The sequence below is a fragment of the Ahaetulla prasina genome, chromosome 8 (genome assembly GCF_028640845.1).
Source record: "Ahaetulla prasina isolate Xishuangbanna chromosome 8, ASM2864084v1, whole genome shotgun sequence".
Lineage (NCBI taxonomy): Eukaryota > Metazoa > Chordata > Lepidosauria > Squamata > Colubridae > Ahaetulla > Ahaetulla prasina.
This window is the reverse complement of record NC_080546.1, coordinates 77613647-77636442: the sequence shown is the minus strand read 5'-3', so window position 1 is coordinate 77636442 and position 22796 is coordinate 77613647. Positions and strand designations below refer to the sequence as shown.

General features: G+C 42.1%; 1 protein-coding gene across 4 annotated transcripts in view; it reads right to left on the bottom strand.

Moving 5' to 3' along the window:
• Positions 1-22796, bottom strand: part of DLC1 (DLC1 Rho GTPase activating protein) — a 390319-nt gene that overhangs the window by 50809 nt on the left and 316714 nt on the right. The gene's annotated exons all lie outside the window — the stretch shown is intronic.

Here is a 22796-nt window from a genome sequence, read left to right as displayed (position 1 = left end):
TTTATATACCACTCCAAAGTGCTTTAAGCACTCTCTGAGAAATTTGCATTGTCAGCATATTGCCCCCAACAATCTGGCTCCTCATTTTACTGGCCTCAGAAGGATGAAAGGCTGAGTCAACCTTGAGACGGTCAGGATTGAACTCCTGGCTGTGGGCAGAGTTCTCAATACTTCATTTTAACCATCGTGCCACCAGGGCTCCTATACAGCATAATGGTTTGAACTGAAATGCAACTTATTGTCCAAGTGTAATTATTTTAACTTTTGATTACACTTCTGCTTTTTCACAGCTTTATAGAATGACGTAATTCTACTACTCTGTGACCAAGTCAAATTAAGCCAAGCTTTGCAACGTTCTTCATATTAAATAGCTACAATCCAGTGAAGAGCGATTTATGCACGTGGTGTTTTTGCTGCAAGGTGTGGTAAAGGAAGCTTCTCGTTTTAGAGGCTAGTCCTTGAGACTTACAACCATTCATTTAGTGACTGTTTGAAGTCACTAAAGGAGATAAAAAATGACTTGTGACCGTTTTCGCAGTTACGACTGTCACAGCATTTCCATGGTCAAATGATCAAAATACGAAACCTCGGCAATTGGCCTGTATTTATGATTGTCGCAGTGCCCCTGGGTCATGTGATCACCTTTTGTGAACTTTGGACAAACAAAGTAAATGGGGAAGTCGTATTCACTAATCAACTGTGTTAGTAACTTTACAACTGCAGTGATTCACTTATCTGTGGCAAGAAAGGTCATAAAATGGAGGGAAACTCTTAACAACTATCTTGCTCAGCAATGGAATATTTGGACTCCATTGCGATTGCATATTAAGGATTGCCTGTAATTGTTATATATACTTTAACCCAATAACAGGCCATTCTCTGAACATAAGTGAAAATCAAAACAAAAGATATTAAAACACATAGGAAAAGTGCATAATGTATAAAGTACAAAAAACTCACTGGAACAGAGTAGTTACTCAAAACAATAAAACAGACTATTAAAAAGTATCCAAAATGGAAGAAAAAAAAAAAAGCATCTAACTAGCACCAAGAAGAAAGCAAGTTGTATTTGCCTTGGAATTGTATTTTTTTTAAAGGTGTTATAAACAAGAAGTAATCTTCCATGGAAATGCCTGAGACAAATTGCTTTCTTTTAAATGCAAAGCTCAACATATGTCTCTTTGTGCTTTCACAAGTCTTATAAAAAACCTTCCAACCATTCGTGAGTATTAGTAAATGATGTTTTTTTGATACACAATAATCTACTTGCAAAGTGAAATACTGCATCTAATAAAGGTAACACCCACTTTTTATAGCATGTAAATAACACTAATTGACTCTGATCCTTAGAACTAAGGCATTGTGTTACGTTCAATCAAGAATGTGTTTACTATTCGGGTTAACAGTAAAAAGAGTCATGTAACACTACAACATTTAAGAATTATTCCATCTACATCCAGCTTATTCGCTTCAACTCTGCTTTCCCTTGTTCAAAATACTGCTTGGTACAAGGGGCCAGGAGAAAGGGAACATGTAAAAATCTTTTGATTTTCTTATCAAGTGTGCCAACATTGCTAAATTATTTGGGTACTGATCCCAGAAAACAGATTGAGGTTGGCAGGAAAACTAAAAAAAACTAAAAAAAAAATATATTGCTCGAAGAAATTTAAAAGCTCTTTTCACAGCCTCACATTTCCAAGCTAAAATGAAAATATACATTTATTTTCAGCCTAAGGAACATATGCATTGACAGAAGAAGGCAACAGACAAATAGCTTTTCTATTCTTATCATATGGACTTGTCCATGAATTCATGAAGAGCTGAGCTTAATTTGAAGATTAGACCTTCCAACTCAACTTCAAAGAGCTATGTGGCATGATATAAAGTTGATTATTGAAGATATAGGTATCGATCCTTAAGCCTAACTTTGCCCTCAGACTCAACTTAGGCTACAAAAAGGCAACTGCAGGAATTCTAACCCCTAAGGATAATCTAACTCTTGTATAATAGCTTCATTCTTGCTCCTTTGCTGCCTTTTCTTCATACTATTTGCATATCTGAGGACAAACTGGGCACCTGAGGCCAAAGAATTGAATCAAGATTTTTCATGCCCCAGAAAGAATTTGGTGACGGGATTAATCCAATGAGCAGCCAAGCAAACCAATGGGTAGTTAAAAGAATTCCTCAGCAGAATGTTACCATCCCATTCAAGGCTTTTCTTCTCTTTAATGACAGTTCAAATTTTTTCCCCTCCCATCAAGATTTTAGCTGATTGAATAATTGTGGCCAGCAGTCAATTTTTACTGTTTATAAGACTTTGTCCATATCTAATCTTTTTTAAGACTAGGATAGAAAACCTCAAAAACAACTCAACCATTTTGAAAGCTACTTCAATCTAAGGATGCGATTTCCCTCACGTTTTTCTGAAAGTGCAATTATGATGCGTAAGGCAATTTCAGAAATATTAATTACAGCAGTTTTGTTTTCTGTCATTCATTCATTCTCAACTGGACCTGATGGACATAATTTCTTCTATCAGTATCTGCTTCTTCTGAGCTCTTACAAGGGTCTGATTGTGTCATCAGTGATAATATTTAGACACCAAGTCTTTGGTCATCTTCTTTTCCCATAGCCTTTTTAATTTCTCAAACATCAGGGTCTTTGAGCAGGCTTGACTTGAGGTAATTTAATGAAGGCCTTATTAGTTTTCTTCACAACAGTACAAAAGTGGTTTGTCATTGCTTTATTTGAGAATTGCTTTCCTACTTGCCAGGCTATCCTAAGGTTTCTTATTAGTCACCTATCCAGGTATAACTCAGGTTATCTGACCTTTAGCTTTCTGAGATAAGATAGTCAAGATGTTCCCACAAGGCAAGGAGGTTGGCTATTCTTGGCTTAGCACAGCAGTTAGCAACCTGCGGCTCTGGAGCCGCATATGGCTCTTTCAACCCTCTGCTGCGGCTCCCTGTTCCTGGTGGGCTCCACAATAGATAGGGCTTTCGGTTAGGACAGGTAGAGGAAAAGGGATGCCGAGCTGGGAGGAGACTTTATGGTGGGGAAACTGGACTTCTGGTCAACAGAAAAAAAGGACGCCACGCTAGGAGGAGACTATGTTGTGGGAACCGGACTTCTGGTCGGCTCCAGAATTGAATGGGGGCTTCCGGTTAGGACCTTTGTGGCTCTGAATGTTTAAGGTTGCCGACCCCTGGCTTAGCATTTACACATCAGGTGAGCTGCAATATTAGGTTTCATTCATTCTGTTACATTTTATGCTAGGTATATATATTTGTGTAATATCTCTGTCATACACATATTTTGCAATCATTCTATTTCAGAATATTGCAGAATCAAGTCAGCAGAACACCTTGCTCCCTTCCATATGAGAGGTACATAGACATCAAACTAAGTAGAACCTGCTAAATTTCATACTACTATCTTGAGGTGTACCAATGTAACACTGTATAGGACAGTCATGGTGAACCTTTCACTCACCGAGTGCCAAACAGGTACACACTTCGTGCACATGCCATCCGCACTAACGTGTGGCTCCTCTCCCGTGCGCTGTGCACACAACTGCACCATCTGCGCATGCACATGGTTTTTGCATCCGCACCCCTGTGCGATGCACATGCAAGGCTTGGGACCTGGGTACTTACGGGACCGCCTGCTGTTACCTCATGCCTCCCACCGTCCCGTACGCTCTCACAGAGAGGGACTTCTCAGGGTGCCGTCAGCCAAACAATGTCGGCTGGCGGCCCCCAGAGGAAGATCCTTCTCTGTGGGGGCTCCCACACTCTGGAACGAACTTCCCCCGGGTTTACGCCAAATACCTGACCTTCGGACCTTTCGCCGCGAATTGAAAACATATTTGTTTATTCGCGCAGGGCTAGCTTAAACGTTTTTAAACTGTTTTAGCTTTTAAATTTTAAATTCTATTTATATTTTAAATTGGGGTTTTTTAGATTTTAATTATTTTAATTTTTTCGGCCAGTTGTGTAATAAGTGTCTTAATTTAGTTTTTTTAATATTGTATATTGTGTATGTTTTTTAGCTTGGCTGTACACCGCCCTGAGTCCTTCGGGAGAAGGGCGGTCTAGAAATTCAATAAATAAAAATAAAAAATAAATAAACCACACCACCTGCATATGCACACGAGTTTCACGCGGCTCCCCCCGTACTCTATGCATGCAATTGCAGCATCTGCGCATGCAAGTACTCTCGTGAGCATGGGCAAAATGCAAATGCATGCATATGTGCACGAGAGCTTCAAAGACCAGCTAGGTCCTCTGAATACCAGGGACGTGGTAGCTCAGGCTGGTAAGAAGCCTGTTATTAGAACACAGCAGTCTGCAATTACTGCAGGTTCAAGCCCGGCCCAAGGTTGACTCAGCCTTCCATCCTTTATAAGGTAGGTAAAATGAGGACCCAGATTGTTGGGGGGGCAATAAGTTGACTTTGTAAATATACAAATAGAATGAGACTATTGCCTTATACACTGTAAGCCGCCCTGAGTCTTCAGAGAAGGGCGGGATATAAATGTAAATAAAAAAAATAATTGCGCGAACACCAGCTGGGGCGCACACGCATGTGCAGCTGCAGGTGAGTTGGGCGACAGCTCACGTGCCTGGGAAGATGGCTCTGCGTGCCACCTCAGGTATGCATGCTATAGGTTCGCCATCACGGGCATAGGAGCTCTGCACACATGCGCTAAGCATTAAAGAACAAGGTATTTATGAAAGTACGGAAACACTCAACAAGAAAAACCTATCATGCATTCCAGCATCAAATTCGTAATTCATTTCACCCCAAAACCAACCCTGGTTTCTCTGCAACCATTCCCCTTCCTCCCCTTTTTTGCTTATTCAACTTATTTGATGGAGGGAACGTTTTTACTGTTTTAGCCAAGAGGAAACCATAAATACACTGATTCATTGCAAATTAACAAGAAATCTGTCACTCAGCCCCCAGAGTCCTTTATAAACATTGGAGTAGAGAGCGAGACACTCCAATTCTACAAAGGCCTGTATTTTGAACCAAGCTTGACTTGAACAGGCTAATTAAATGCATCCAAAGCATGGTTTAACTTCATATAAAATGCAATTATTCACACATAAAGAACCATATAGAACAGGGGGTGGGCTGGCTCAGAAATCCTGGGAGTTGAAGTCCACAAGTCATAAAAAGGCCATCGTTCCCCACTCCTGATCTAGAAAAACCCAGGTAATTATAAAGGAAATCCTAAACCAGTGATGGCGAACCTTTTCAGCACCGAGTGCCCAAACCGGAGCGTGTGTTCACGTGCATGCGCCAGAGCACAGGAAACCTGAAGACCAGCTGGCCGGCGCACACATGCCTGCTTTTCGGACCGTTTTCAGGCTGTTTTTCAGGCCGTTTTCAGGCTGGTTTTGCCTGAAAAATGGCCCGAAAAAGATTTGTTTTTTGGCTGTATTCTGGCCAGTTTTTCAGCCTGAAAAACAGCTGGAAAATGCCCCAAAAAAGCCCCTCCCCCCCAAAAAAAACAGCCTGAAAAAGGCCCAGAAATGGCCCGAAAAAACAGCCTGGTTTTTGGCCATTTTCCGGCACTCCGGTGCCCGTGAAAACCAGCTGGCTTGCGTGCATGTGTGCGCAGGAAACCAGAACAGCAAGTGGCAATGGCACGCATGCCCACAGAGGGGGCTTTGCGTGCCACCTCTGGCACACGTGCCATAGGTCTGCAATGATACTACTAATTATTACAGGCCGACGGAAAATCCGCTCAATAGCAACAGAGAGCAATGAAGTAAAGAGAAAGAAGGCCAAGTTTTTTTTTAAAGTTTAATTTTTTTTATTTTAAACACATTAAAACGAAAGACAAAACATACAATATTTATATAGATATCACTGTTTATCAGCTATTCAAGACAGTCCATTCCTATTATTTATACATATTTTAATTCTATCTTATTCTATTTTTATTTATCTACCGTTCTTTATTTCATCTACATTTTACCTTGTTCAATTTTCTTATCTTACCTATTTTCTAACCATTCATACAATTTGCACCAGACCTTATAATATTCTGTGTCCTCTTTCTTTTGTAAGTTTGTCCATCTCTGCAAATTCTAGTATTTTTTTAATTCTTCCTCTGTTGGTGGATTTTCCGAAGGCCAAGTTTTTTTCCAGCCTATTTCTGTGCTGGTTGCTAAATCCTTCCCCTTTATAAATTAAAAAAAAGACAAAGAAATAGTTCAGGTATCTAGCTGTCTATTTCCACCCTTGGGCTATGGCTGAACAACCTGAGGAGAGATCAGATGTACTTGTAGACAATCAAATGTGGCTTTATCTTGTATTCAAAATTCAGATTTTAAAAGAAGCAATATTATGAGCTGGGTGTGTGATAACCAGAGGCCTAGAGGGTTATGTAATTGCTTCCTCTGCTTCAGTCCTCAGGAAAAAAAATCTACTTTGATGGGATCTGATTCATTTGGAAAGGATAGGGATATTTTCCCCAAAGAGATCTCTTAAGGCTGCGCTGCATTCTTCCTTCACATCTGCAGCATCCATAAAGATTAGTCCTTTGAGTTGATGTTATTTGATTTTTTTTTAAAAAAAGCTCATGTAATAAAGTAATAATGTGTTTAAAATTACGCTGAGCCTGGTTGCTTGACTGCAAACTCAAGAGCACAAGAAAATATTGTGCATTTTATTCATTCATTCACTTTAGCGATCACCCTACTCCAGATACTGTGTTGATCATTTTGCTCAGTATTTAAATGGCGGAATGGGACTTTTCGCCTCAAACTCTTGGTTCTGCCTGTTTCTCCACCAGGGTTTCGCCTCCATGTTATTACGCCTTGGCACTTCGGGCCACGGCCCTTCCGTCCCAGTACCTTCGCCGTGGCCCATTCGTCGCAGTACAATTCGTGTTGGGCTTTTGGGCACCCAGGACAGTTCAAAGACAGCCAATTGGTGCAGGGCTTTGGGGGCTTTGGGAATAGAGCAGGGGCTGCAGTTCAGAGGGAGGGTCTGTCAGTTTGAGCCTCCCAAGGCGGTGGTGAGCAGCGCAGGGGAGGGATCCAGCCACAAAAGACTGAGGGGTGGGGGCTGTAGAGGAAAATTCCCAGAAAAGGGAAGGAGTTTACTAGGACAAGGCCAAACAGCCTCAGTCGCTTGTTAGGAGAAGGAAGTGGGGGGGGTGGAAGCTCCCCTATACCTGATCCTGCCTCCCTGACACCTAACGGGAAGAGAAGAGCAGGTGTGGGGTGGGGGGAGAGAAAGAAAAAGAAAGAAAAAGAAAAAAAGCCCCTGAGCCACCGATTGGCTGGCTTCAAACTGTCCAGTCCGCCCAAAAGCCCGGCGCGAACTGTACTGCAACGAATGGGCAGCCACAAAGAACTGGGACAGAGGGGCCATGGTCCAAAGTGCCAATGCGTGATAACGCGGAGGCGAAACTCTGGTGGAGAAACAGGCAGCACCGAGAGTTCGAGGCGAAAAGTCCTAGATTCTTTAAACGGAGTCAGAAATGTGAATATTGTGCCTCGCTCGACCCCCTCTCCACAGCCGGGCCCCTCTCATCTCCTGCCAGACACTGAAGACGAATGGCCTGACATGCCTCCAGCCCCCAGTCCTGGCACCATGCCCGGACAAACGGAGCAGCTGGGCCCCTCCCCCACAGCATGTGAGCCTGGGGAATGTGAAGCCAGTCACGAGCTGGAATTGCCGACAGCTGGAGGCTGGAGGGACCCACGCTTCCGGAGAGTGGAGAGGCGACGTCAGCAAAAGGAAGGGAGGGGCAGGCCTGGATAAGTGCTGAGTCATGGAGCCACACCCCATGGCCTACATAAAGGATCTGCTTTCTGGCATTCTTTGAGTCAGGAAAAGTCTAACTTGGATTGCTGAAGTCACATCCTGGTCTCCTGCCTGCCCTGAGAACTCTGACAGAACTTTGGCAAAGCTGCAGAGGCTTTGCAGCCACGCTTGATATGGACTTCCCCGACCTGGTCGTCAGAGGAGGAGTGGGACACGACAGTGAATCTATCTCAGACCTTTATGCAGTTAGGTTATGTCAGACAACACTAACATATACAGACAATTATGACAGCAGCCTGCAAACATTCATAAACTAAAAATACACAGTAGGCAAATATCTGAATGTTGAAACCTAAGGAGTATTAAATTTTAGCTCTTTTATGAAGTTGAAAATTATACCATTTTTAAGGGAAACTTCCTAAACAATTTCCAAAAATATAAATTAAACTGCAGGAACACTTTAAGTCAGCGGTCACCAACTGGTGGTCCATGGACCACTGGTGGTCCACAAGAAAATTTTGGTGGTCCTAAAAAAAATTATTTGCATTTTTTTTATATTGCACTAAATCGGGGTTCCTCAAACTATGGCCCCTGGGCCAGATACGTGTAATGAACGGTTGAATTGCTGCAGAGACTCTTCCCCTTGTGTGGGTCAGAAATTCCAACTTGGGGTCTGCTTCAGCCTCCTGGGGTGGGGCTTTGGGTGAAGGCTGGAGGGAAGTGCCGCTGGTGGCAAACAGCCGGAGGGCCTTGTTCCAGTGGGACTGCCTCATGGCCTGGAACTGGCTGACCATCTCAGCCCGCTGAGCCAACAGGCGCCAGTACCTGGCTTTGCACTCCTGAAAGTCTTCCTTCTGTTTGGAAAGCCTATGCTCCTAGTCCTCAGTGAAGTGCTTCTGCTGAGCCTCCTTCTTGGTCAGATCCAATTTGAACTGAACCAGCTGTTTTGCCAACTCTTTCTCATGGTGGCTGCTTAGCTCCGACAACTGTTTCCTGTTGGGGCCCTAAGGAGCCCGGGCGGGCAGGTGAAGAGTGGCTGGGAGGGGAGGGGTGAGTAGAGGCTGGTGAGGCACCCCTCCATGTGAATGACATTGAGTTGGCCACACCCACCCAGTCACATGAGCACCTAGCCACGCCCACCCAGCTGGTCATTAGGCAGATCATATTAGTGGTCCACGGGATTTAAAATTATGAATTTAGTGGTCCCTGAGGTCCGAAAGGTTGGTGACCCCTGCTTTAAGTGATTCACATATCCTTGGGATATAACTATCTGAATTAAGCAACTTTCAAGTTAAGACCTGCAATCTGGAGACCAGCTTCTCGAGTCAAATGAAATCAATAAACGTATCAAGTGAAATGGATTGAGATACACACACACACACACACACACAAAACTGGTGATTAAACTGGTTTGTCCTTAAGGGACCACATGATTCTTAGTATTTGATTCCAAGGGCATCTGCAGAGAGTAAAAATAAATAAATAATTTCTTTTAAAAAAATAATCAAGATTACAGGTAATCCTTGATTTACAACAGTTCCTTTAGTGATTGTTCAAAGCTACACCAGTGTTGAAAAAAGTGACTTATGACCATTTTTCACACTTACGACCATTGTAGCATCCCCATGATCATTCAGACTCTTGGCAGATGACTCATATTTATGACGGCTATAGTGTCCCGGGGTCATGGAATCGCCTTTTGCGACCTTCTGACAAGCAAAGTCAATGGAAAAGCCAGATTCGCTTAACAACCGTATTACTAATTTAACACCCGCAGTGATTCACTTAACAACGGTGGCAAGAAAGGTCATAAAACGGGTCAAAATTCATTTAATAAACGTTTCACTTAGCAACGTAAAAATTTTGGGCTCAGTTGTGGTGGTAACCCGAAGACGTAACTCGAGGACATCACCCTATAAAATCCAATCCCCTTACCGAAATGTCTGACAGATAAGAAGAGTGGGGCTTTAATCACAGCTGCCAACTGTGATGCTGACTGAGATTCTGCGTAAACTTTGCATAATTCAATGGTTAAGTCAGATTAATCCATTGAGGCATTAAATATCAACTTCTTTTCCATTCTATCTTGCCAAAACATCATTAGACACATTTGTCACTAGCAAGCAGAGCACAGGCCTTTCCAGGACCAAAACACGCTTTCTAGAAAGCAAGCTTCAACAGCAAAAAATAAAAACAAAAGAAGGTTGCCAAAAATAACGAGAGCGTCTCCGAATGATATAATCATGTAATGGAGGGGAGAGGAAACAATAGAAATTAGCATTTAGTAAGCTACAAATGAATAGAAGCTGGAGTTGTAGTAGAGACTTGCAGATTTTCTGTCTCATGGGGATTGAAGGCAAAGAAAATACGATAAAAATCTCAAAATGGAGTTTATTGCTAGTTTAAAGCAAAGAAGGCTTCCAACATAAAAAGAATCATGTTTCCTTGAAAATGAAAAAAAATTCTGCTACGAAGGATCTGTCCTCTCCCTATCAAAATTTGAGCACTTGGCAACTAAGGTCCACTTACAATAGTTCACTTAGTGACCATTCAAAGTCACAACGGCCCTGGAAAAAGTGAGTTGCGATCATTTTTCACCCTGACGACCACTGCAACATGATCATGTGATCAAAATTCAGATGGTTGGCAACTGACTCATACTTATGACCGTTGCAGTGTCCTGGCGTCGTGTGATCAGCTTTTTTGCGACCTTCTGACATGCAAAGTCCGTGAGAAAGCCAGGTTCACTTTAACAACTGCGGCAAGAAAGGTTGTTAAAAAAGGCAACATTTACTTAACGAATGTCTCACTTAGCAACAGAAATTTTGGGCTCAATTGCAAGGACTACCTGTATTTACCGATGGTTGTAGCATCCCAGGGTTACATTTGAAATTTTCCTAACCAGTTTTTGATAAGCAGTCAATTGGGAAAGCTGGATTTGCTTAATAACTGCTTGATTTATTTAATAAATACAGTGATTGTGTTAACTTTGTTGTTTAACTTTGTTGCTTGTATCCTTATGATTTATACTGATATTGATTGTTTCCTGATTGCTTATTTGTAGCCTATGACTCTCATTAAGTGTTGTATCATTAAGTGTTAAATTTGTATCCTATGACTATCAATAAGTGTTGTACCTTATAATTCTTGATGAAGATATCTTTTCTTTTATGTACACTGAGAGCATATGCACCAAGACAAATTCCTTGTGTGTCCAATCACACTTGGCCAATAAAAGAATTCTATTCTATTCCATTCCATTCCATTCCATTCTATTTGCTTAGCCACTGTGGAAAAAAGGGTTGTAAAATCAGGTGCGACACAGTTACCCTGCTTAACAATGAAAAAATTCTGGTCCCAATTGTGGTTGAAAATTGAAGGCTTCCTGTACACCCTTCTTCACAATCCAGTCTAAAGTGTGTAATCTTTTTCCTACTTATACTGCCCTATCTTGCTCTTCATATGTCAATTGCAAGCTAGTAATTGTGTACAGAATTCTACAGAGAAAGCAATTATTCAAGCACTGGAAGGTCTTTTGATATGAATTAAAGAGACTGACCCATGCAATCACAATCACATCTGAAAGCCAGCCTCAATCATTACAGAGTAGGTAACACATTGCATGGAATTATACATATTACATCATACCATTTGAAGCAAGTTGTAGAATTACATGAAGTCAACAGTTAAATAATATAGGTACTTCAATTAGTCATGAAGTTGCCACAAAGATAAACTGCACTGTACGTCGATCGGGTCATCATGAAGTCAGAATGCAATTTTTTGTACTATGCCGTTCATCCAGCCCAGAGGTGGGTTTCAGCAGGTTCTGACCAGTTCTGGAGAATCGACAGCGGAAATTTTGCGTAGTTCGGAGAACCAGTAAATACCACCTCTGACTGGCCCCGCCCCTATCTATTCTCTGCCTCCTGAGTCCCAGCTGATCGGGAGGAAATGGGGATTTTGTAGTAACCTTCCCCTGGAGTAGGATGGGAATGGAGATTTTACAGTCCCCTGCTATGCCCACCAAGCCCACCAAGTCACGCCCACAGAACCAGTAGTAAAAATTTTGAATCCCACCACTGATCCAGCCCCAGATACCTATGTGCAATTATTTAATAACCATTAATTCTGGAGAAGAACTTACACAAGGATCATGAACTTTCTTAGTATATCTGATTTTTGAGAACCAACTTTTACTATCATTTGATGGAACCAACCTGAGAACTAAGAGTTTGAAGAAAGAATGAGTAGAATCATTAAGAAAGCAAGATTCCTTTTGTAGGACTGTGGTTAGAACAATTGAAAAATCCAAGATGGGCAGGGATATCACAATGAGATCAGAAGTTGAAATAATAATAAAAAAAAAAACCTTGGAAAACTGGATGCAGAAGCAGCTGAGTATGGAAGGTTCTGAAAAGCAATTCCAACTATCTGACAAACACACATAAACACTGCATGGATAGAAAGAGGGCTTAGCAAATTAGCAAAATATTAGCAAAGCAAATATTCTAAAATGCTCTGAATATTAATCTGCCTTGGTGACAGTTTGCTCAATAGTAAAGGACTGTGGCAATTGTCCAAAATATCTGCAGAACAACAGCCTCCATTTCTGCCTCTTTTGTCTTGAAATTTGTCAATATTTTAAAAGTGTCAGAAGCCTGGAATAAGGAACCAGAAAAGGAAACTGATCTTCTAAGGAATCAAGGAACAGGAGCTAAAAATGAGAACTAAAACCAGAGGATTGAGCAATTCTAGGAATATAATGATTTGATTGTATTCTCTTGTTGTCCCAACATAAACTCAGCAATGTGAATTCAAACATATTTTTTAACAAAACTTGGCTCTTCACTCCTACTAAAAATTGACCTAAAAAACCAATTGTCCCTCAAACTTATTAGAGAAAGAAACAGATCAGGAACAAAGTTTACATTCTCTATAATGGTGGTTATGACTTTGACTCTGTGACACTACAACCATCAAAAATACAGGCCAGTGGTACATTTAAAAGAGTCAGTAATCTTATTTGTACCTTCCTGTCTTGATTACTAAAAAAATATAAAAATAACCTAGTCTCTATTAAGTAGTATAAATAGTAGTTTCCCTTTCTAAATGGTCTGAATACACAGAGGTTAGCCAAGTACCAACTAGGATCATATCCACCGGCTGAGTTTCAACAAACACTAGCAGATTTAAGAGAAAATCATATTGGGCAAATTTCATAGTTAGCATTCATGACACTTCATAAAGAATTTATTTGGCCGAGTCCCAAGGATTCAAATGTTGCATTTATTATAAGACCAAAACAAAATACTGCCATCACAGCTACTTTTGCTGAAATCATGTAGACTTTCAAGTAGATGTGTTGATGACTAAGATACATGGCAAGCTGTCAGATTCTCAGTCAGCAAGTTAAGAGAAGGAGACAGTACATCATCACTTGCAAAAGGTTAGGCAGAATCATTCCTTCTACCCTTCCGTTACAGGCAGTGGTGGAATTCAATTTCTTTTACTACCGGTTCTGTGGGCGTGGCTTGGTGGGCGTGGCGTGGCAGGTGTGGTTTGATGGATGTCGCAGGGGAAGGATACTGCAAAATCTCCATTCTGACCCCACTCTGGGGGAAGGGTACTGCAAACTCCCCATTCCCACCCCACTCCCGGGGAAGGATATTGCAAAATCTCCATTCCCACCTCACCAGATGTGGTATTTGCCGGTTCTCCGAACTACTCAAAATTTCTGCTATCCGTTCTCCAGAACCTGTCAGAACCTGCTGAATAGCACCCTTCTGCCGGACATGTTGATTCTCCAGTAATCCTAGTTTATTCCTACAGGTGAGATTTATGTACAGCACTCATATCCAGTAACCTCTAGAACAGATTGTCCCCTATGGTGTACCCTAAATAGCATGCAAGTGTGAACCAAATGGACTAGCAATAATAGACAACAACTACTCTCTACTAATAGTAATGTACCGTCGCCATGCACTAACTAACTAACTCACTCACTCACTCACTTACTCAAACAAACAAACAAACTCTAGAACAGAGTTCCTGGTCACTGCCTAGGCGGTGTTGTGACCTAGGCTCCTTGTATCATTAAACCTCTTTTATTGCAACAGCTGTGAATTATGTTCATTCACAGCTGTATCCTAATTAATTGCAAAAAGTCCTTCGAGCGAAGTCCTTTGGGGTAATCACCAACCTTTATCTCCCTTGACACACTGCCAAAGTCCTACTTGGCAAAGCCACATGGAGTCTAGAATCAAACAGAGATGCTGACTGGGAACAGAATTAACAACGTTGCTTTCCTGCAAAGGGCCCACATGCATTTGCTCCTCTTTTAAACCTTATGGGAGGGGCCAATCATCTCCAGGCCTTACTCCCGAGTTGTCCCTTTTGTTTTAACTGTTCTTGCCTTCTGGCAGCTCTGCGCATGCACACACTAGCAACAGACTCCTCCTGTTCCTCTGCCTCTCTGCTGTCCGACTCTGGAGGCTCCGGAGTCCGTTCATAACACCCAGATGGCCCTGGCCCCATCTCTGCTTCCATTGCAGAGCCCTCATCCGGGCCTTCCCCTGACTCCAGGACTCGCCCATTGTCCTCCCCAGCCTCCTCACTGTCTGACTCTGCTGCTAGCTCTGCAGGCTGCCGGCGGACCACAACAGACGGCATAAAGAATACAGCAATGTCTTCATTATGGCTGTTGCAGAACTTGAAACCCCGGATAAATTCTAACCCAGTTGGTCAAACCCCCCACTGCTATCCATCCAGAAATTGTGCAAGCTCTGCACATCCACTCACGGCTGGGTCTTTGGTGGGTGCATTTTAGCAGATTTCAGCAGCAGCCTGAGATCAAGGTGCCCAAAATTTGAAAAGAAGCAACTTAGACCAATGTGCAAGTCCCACTTCTATTGTCCTCCTTCCTTTGCTCTTCACTGTCTCCTATCCCTAAGCCCTGGCTGCTGGATTCCACCTATTTATGATCTGCAAGCTGGGTCCCACCTAGGGGTACTATTCAGCAGATTCTGACAGGTTCTGGAGAACCAGTAGCGGAAATTTTGAATAGTTCGGAGAACCGGCCAATGCCACCTCTGGCTGGCCCCAGAACGGGGTGGGAATGGAGATTTTGCAATATCCTTCCCCTGGAGTGGGGTGGGAATGGAGATTTTGCAGTATCCTTTCCCAGGAGTGGGGAAGGAACGGGGATTTTGCAGTATCCTTCTCCTGTCATGCACACCAAGCCACACCCATAGAACTGGTAGTAAAAAAAATTGAATTCCACCACTGGTCCCACCTATTTATGATCTGCAACCTGCAAGACTGCAAGCTTTCTAAACCCCACATCTATCAAAAAACAGCAGCACACCTTTTGCCTCATCATCTATCTCCCCACTCTGAATGCATAACCCCAATACACACCCACACACACTCTTCCAGAAGGATCTTATATAGAACATTCCTCTGCCATGGTACACTATAGTTAATAATTCTACTTCTAAAGGTACACATTATCTTATTCCATTATTGCTGGAAAGATGAAATTTCCTGAAGGATGAGAGTAAACACATCAAAAATTATATGTGTAAACTTGGCTTAAATAGCATAACCCATCCTACTAATCTACCATTCTTCCTGCTGGAAAAAAGAGCAGCCTTCACATTCCTTGATATTTATCAGCCATAGAATCAAAAATAAACAAAGTCAGGTCGACATTCTTCACCGCACAGATTTATTTTAGTCACTGCGACCCTGTGAGCACAAAAAAATAAGGTAAGAATCATGACTGGAATGGTGTAACTTAATGAGATTAATTGGGCCAAACTGAACACTCAGTTCATGAATTCTAAGCTTTAAAATATCTAGCAAATCATGAATGCTCAGCAAATATTGTTTGTGCGTGTTGTGTGTGTATAAATACACAATGCAGAGCTGCCGCAACTCACAGCTGACTGGGAGCGAAAGACTTTCTAGGCAGGCTAGCAAAACACTGCACCATCTCCGAGGTGTGTTTAAGAGACCACTTGAATGTTCACAGAAAAATTTAGGCTGGCATGGCATAGCCCCCTGATGGTAAACCTATGGCATATGTGCCACAGGTGGCACGCAGAGCCTTCTCTGCGGGCACATGAGCTGTCGCCCAGCTCAGCTCCACCACGCATGTATGCGCGCCTCCCACAGGCCACTGATTTTCTGGTCTCTGGCGCGGGGCGCATGTGGGAGATGCGTGTGCATGCATGGTGGGAGCATGGGGGTGCGGTGTGCCTCTCCATGGCCCTTGTTTGGTCCCAGGAGGCTTCAGGGAGGCCTACTAGGCCCAAAACGGGCAGTTGGGGGTTGCGCGGTGGGAGCATGGGAGGGTTGTGCACGCATGCGCAGGGACGGGGGGAGCATGAGGGGGTCACACACGCATGCGTGGGAGGGCAGGGTGCACAGGGGAACATTGCGTTATGGGTGTGGGCACGCGTGAGTGCTATCCCCCCGCGTTCCCCTCGCTTTTGTCACGCGATGGCAAAAAGATTTGCCATCACTGGCATAGCCTGTTGCGGCCTAACAGAATAGCCTATTCTTGATGATTTCTTCCTTGATGACCAAGGTGATTGTAAATTGTACTATTACAGAAAGAAAACAGATGACTAAAAAGCTTTTTTCCATGGTTACCCAAGAAAGGATTAGGAAACTTTTCTGAGCAAAGCCAGCACTTTTGTATCTTGCTGTGTGTAATTATCTAGTCCAAACGTTCATGTGGAAAGCCGAAGCAAAGATGGCAAGATACAGTAGGGGCCAAAATTGTGGAAACCTTTTAGGGAAAAGTGTATTTTCTAAAACTAGCTAATAACACCACTTTTTTTTGGAGTAGTGCCATAAAATTATAGATCAATGGAAAGATAATTTAATCAAGAATGTAATGCAATAACATCTATGAGGGATTTGCTATTAGTACAGCAGTTACAATATAAAGAAGAAAAGTGAAACACGTAGAAAAAAATGAGAGATACAAAAATTATCACCATAGAAAAAACAAGATATACAAAAATGTCAGTTAACTGGGTAACCTTTAGCATGAATTACGGCTGTTATAATGTGAAACCAAGATTGAATGATTGCTTCTATTAACTGGGTTTTATTGCTGGGTCGCTTCTGACTAACAAGTTTCTTTAGTCAGCTCCATAGATTTTCAATTGGGTTAAGGTTTGGGCTATTCCCAGGCCATTCAAGCAGTGGAATAAGATTATCTTGGGGGAAAAAAGTGATGTTATTAGCCACCAAACATCAAAAATATATTTTTCCCAAAAGGTTTCCACAATTTTGGCCATTGCTGTACAATAAACGCAGACGTGAAAAATGTCCAGTTAAGACCCGGATGCTGCATTTGATTGTACAAAATGACACCTCCTGATCCAAAAAGTCGATGCTGCGAAAAAAACATTAGTATGATGATGATAACTCTGTGTGTAATTATCTGCTGGTCTCACCTGGATTACAGAAGAAAAGTGACACGGTAACAATTACTTGGTTTCTTATTATTACAATTGTCCCAATAAATTGAGGGTCCCCACAGTATGTAGTTCTTGGGCCCACTTCAAAACTTATTAGTTCTGAAAATGGATAGCTTTTATTTTGAGATAGAAAACACACAACCATTCTAATACCTAGCCCTAGTATAATCTTCATGAAGTTAAAAGAAGAAGAAAAAAGCTAAGTCCTTTTTACATCAACCAAAAGAAAGCAATGGCAAGTTTCACCCAACCTGAATCATTCTGAATCATCCTCCCCCCCCCCCCAAATAAAATTGTGTCTCTCATTCGCTTTTAAAAATGCTAAGTGGTCTCAATACTGTAGGTTGTTCATCCCAATGTTGTATACCAAACTGGAAGCCAATAGGATGCTACACACTGGCCTTTGGTAATACTTTTGAAATAAGCTTAAAGAGGAAGGGGAAACATCTGAAGTTATTTTTGTGCCTTTAGGTCTTTGGTGATCCACTAAAAATGTTAGGGTGGGTCTTGCATTGTCTGGAGCCTGTCAGTTCTGTTGCATAGTCTCATTTCCTTCTTCCTGTTGCTAGAGAAACTTTTGTTTACAGTACAGGACCATCCTGTTTAACCTTCGTATATTACAGATTGCGGGACCACGCAACTGAAGTGAGACACAAAACTGCACATAATAGTCTTGGCCCACAAGCAATACAAGAACTTTTCCTGGTACTGATTGCTTCACGCTAGAGATTAGGAAGATTTTCAATTTGTTGTTAGTTGCAAAGTCATGTCTGACCCATCGCAACCCCATGGACGATGTTTCTCCAGGCCTTCCTGTCCTCTACCATCTTCTGGAGTCCATTTAAGCTCATGCCAACTGCTTCAGTGACTCCATCCAGCCACCTCATTCTCTGTCGTCCCTTTCTTCTTTTGCCCTCAATCTTTCCCAGCATTAGGCTCTTCTCCAGTGAGTTCTTCCTTCTCATTAGGTGGCCAAAGTATTTGAGTTTCATCTTCAGGATCTGGCCTTCTAAAGAGCAGTCATGGTTGATCTCCTCTAGGACTGACCGGTTTGATCGCCTTGCGGTCCAAGGGACTTGCAGGAGTCTTCTCCAGCACCAAAGGCTTCAATTCTTTGGCGCTCAGCCTTCCCTATGGTCCAACTTTCACAACCATACATTTGAGCTGGGAGCACCATAGCCCTGACTATACGCACTTTTGTTGGCAGGGTGATGTCTCTGCTTTTTAGTATGCTGTCTCGATTTGCCTTAGCTTTCCTCCCCAGGAGCAAGGGTCTTTTAATTTCTTGGCTGTAATATAACCTTTTCTTTTCCCCCACTATGTTTTTAATGTAAAAAAGTTTAATAAATTTATAAAAAAAAATAATTTCTTGGTTGTAATCCCCATCTGCAGAGATATCAAACTCGATTTTATTGAAGGCCGCAGCAGGGTTGTGTTTGACCTCAAACCGGGTGGGGGGGTAGTGGGGGCTGGCGTGGCCATGATGGGTGTTACACGGGACTCGTGTCAGGGGAACCTGTGGTGGCCAAGTGCTCCTACAGCCCTCGGTAAGTGACAACGGAGAGTGGCCCTACTGAGCTCTACTTTCACTAGCAGAGGCACCGTGGGCCAGGGGTCTCCAACCTTGGTCCCTTTAAGACTTGTGGACTTCAACTCCCAGAGTTCCTCAGCCAGCTTTGTTGGCTGAGGGACTCTGGGAGTTGAAGTCCACAAGTCTTAAAAGGACCAAGATTGGAGACCCCTGCCATGGGCTATTACCTTTGCTGCAGGCCTTGAGTATGACACCCCTGCTCTAAAGTATATCTCCTAACTAAATTACATGCATTCTGAACATTATGCTCTTTTTCCATGTGCTGTCTGGGCAACTCAGTATAGAATTTTGTGGGCCTTGGGAAATGTTTTGGCCCTGTTGTACATTTTAGCACCTGAGGAAAATATTTATATCACCACTTGTAGGAAATGTATACATTTTCCTCCAAATTGCACAATGATTTTTGCACTTATGGCTCCAAAATTGGGAGAAGGCGGCTGATGCCGTTTGGCCTGTGAATTGCCAGAGAGAAGTTCAGCCAGACTTGATTTCTTTAAAGTATCTAGGACATACAAATATTTTTGAAAGGAAGATAATATCACAAGCAAATGTCCAGGTTTTCTTTTTTCAAATCACTTTCTTTCTCTCAGGTATTTATTTGATAGGCTTTAAAAAAAGGCTCTGGTCATACTTAAAGTCTATGTGTACCAGGCTGCCATAAAATAACTTGAAATATCCTTATTAAGATCATCCCAGTACCGCATTTCATTTTAAATCCATGAACTTTAACAGTGGCTTTGCATGAATATCAAAGATTAAGAACCATTCCAGACATCAGAAGCCTCAGCAAATATTGAGATTGAAATATTCAAGCATAAAAACATTTTTAATAATAATAATAATAATAATAATAATAATAATAATAATAATAATAATAATAATAATAATAACAACAACAACAACAGAGTTGGAAGGGACCTTGGAGGTCTTCTAGTCCAACCCTCTGCCCAGGCAGGAAACTCTACACCATTTCAGACAAATGGTTATCCAACATTTTCTTAAAAATTTCCAGTGTTGGAGCATTTACAACTTCTGCAGGCAAGTTGTTCCACTGATTAATTGTTCTAACTGTCAGGAAATTTCTCCTTAGTTCTAAGTTGCTTCTCTCCTTGATTAGTTTCCACCCATTGCTTTTTGTCCTGCCCTCAGGTGCTTTGGAGAATAGTTCGACTCCCTCTTCTTTGTGGCAGCCCCTGAGATATTGGAACACTAATATTATGTCTCCCCAGCCCTTCTTTTCATTAAACTAGACATACCGAGTTCCTGCAAACGTTCTTCATATGTTTTAGCCTACAGTCCCCTGATCATCTTTGTTGCTCTTCTCTGCACTCTTTCTAGAGTCTCAACATCTTTTTTACATCGTGGCGACCAAAACTGAATGCAATATTCCAAGTGTGGCCTCACCAAGGCATTATAAAGTGGTATTAACACTTCACGTGATCTTGATTCTATCCCTCTGTTTATGCAGCCCAGAACTGTGTTGGCTTTTTTAGCAGCTGCTGCACACTGCTGGCTCATATCTAAATGGTTATCCACTAGGACTCCAAGATCCCTCTCTCAGTTACTACTATTGCGCAAGGTACCACATATACAGTATCTGTGCATTTTGTTTTTTTGGCCTAAATGTAGAACCTTACTTTTTTCACTGTTGAATTTTCCTTCAAGATTTTTCATCACATGTATTTCTGAAATAAATCTGAAACAAGACATCCCAAACGTCTTGCAAAATCTTCTTGGCAAGAGTTTTTCTTGCTTTCTCTTGTGGGAAACCACTTGGAAAAAGCCACATAATCCAGGATTATAACAATCTGGTCACTGGTCACAGCTATCAATTGCTTCCAGGCAAATGCATCGTCTGTATTTTCTTCCTTTTAGTAACAAAGCCTCAATTTGTGGAATATTTTCAAAGCTGTCAATTCACAGCTGAACTTTCTCCTGGATTTTTTTTTTTTTAAAAAAACTTCCTAGGTAGGTCAAATATGTCCCTTCCATCTGAACCAACAAAAAAGACAACAGGGTAAGCTCCAAGCAGAAAGTTAAACCACAAAGACAATTGACTTCAGTTTGAAATATAGTTGATCAACACATTTACAGGCCAGATGGACGCTTAAACTAATCCAGCTCTGAACAGTGGATACACTTACACCCAAACACACAACTTCTCAATCTGTTTGGCTATTATATTCTTTCTAGTTCATTACAAATAACGTTGCAAATGTAACGAGAGCTTCAGCATCTTTCCTCTTAGGGGAATTTCTCCATCCATCTGAGACTCCCCATAGCTCAAGATAGAAAATCCATCTGTAACTGATGTCTGGGATAAAGTTACAGCCTGACAAACCACAAATGCTGCACTTAGGGAGGGGGAAAAAGAGAATAGAGAGAGGGGGGAAAAACGACCATTACTGAGAGATAAGATGGAAGCCAAAAGCTGGGGTATACTCCTAACAGGCAAAACCTTCTGCTCTAGGGCCTGAAATTTCATCTTCACGGGTAAGGTGAGGCAGGGCTGGGGGCTGCATTATCTGGACAAAGTCATTTATCTTGAAAATGCTTTGCTTGCCTGGGGCACAAAACAGTCTAACCCCTTCTTGTCGATCGAAAGGTCGGCAGTTCAGCGGTTCGAATCCCTAGTGCCGCGTAACGGGGTGAGCTCCCGTTACTTGTCCCAGCTTCTGCCAACCTAGCAGTTCGAAAGCAGGTAAAAAATGCAAGTAGAAAAATAGGGACTATCTTTGGTGGGAAGGTAACAGCGTTCCGTGCGCCTTTGGCATTGAGTCATGCCGGCTACATGACCACGGAGACGTTTTCGGACAGCGCTGGCTCTTCGGCTTTGAAACGGAGATGAGCACCGCCCCCTAGAGTTGGGAACGGCTAGCACATATGTGCAAGGGGACATATGTTTACCTTAACTGAATTATGAGAGGCAGTTTGGTGTAGTGGTTAAGGCTTAAGGCTGAAAACTGGGAGACCTTGAGTTCTAGGCAGAAAGCTAGCTGGGTGACTTTGAACCAGTCACTTTCTCTCAGCCCTAGGAAGGGAAGCAGTGGCAAGCCACTTCTGAAACACTTGCTAAGAAAAGTGCAGGAGCTTGTCTGGGCAGCTGCTGAGAACTGGACATGACTGAAAATAATAATAATAATAATAATAATAATAATAATAATAATAATAATAATAATAATAATAATAATAGTAGAGTTCAAAAACTCTGAACCATAGGTAGCAAACTTAGTTTGGAATTGAAGGAGGTACATGCATACATCTCAGTGCTTATATTAATCTACATCAGGGCTGTCAAACTTGCGGCCCATGGGCCGGATGCATCATGCAATGGCCACACCCACGCCTGGTTTAGCAAAGGGAAAAAAAGTCGCGATACGTCATGTGACAATGTGAGTTTGACACCCCTGGGTCCAGATCTTCCATCTTAAAAGATCTCCCTCTCACCCCCTAGGTACTTTTCAACTCCTTGGAAGAATTATGGTAACTATTGTGAGGAATGAGGGAATAAATTAAAAAACCACTAAACGGAAAAGCCAGTTGCTATGTGCATTGGCTCATTCTATGCCTCTCTTGAGGTGGGGCTTATGTGGATTATCTATAGTTTCTTGCTATGTGCATTTTTGCTGAAAACTCACTAGCAAAATGCACAAAACCTAACTTTAAGGTTTCACAATGCATGACTAGGATCATATCTCAACGTGCCAGGAAAACAAAACATTTTATGTTATTAGTCCTGGGGCCAGAAAAAGCATGGTTTTTGACAATTCACACAAACTTATAAATGCAGGGAGTGTGGCTGCTCACTGCCTTTCCTGGCCATGCAACTCATAGCTTTGAAAGGAACTGAAAATGAATGAAATTAAAAGTAAGCGGACCTACTGTACTTTGAAGTATTCAACTGATAAATTTCAAATTCA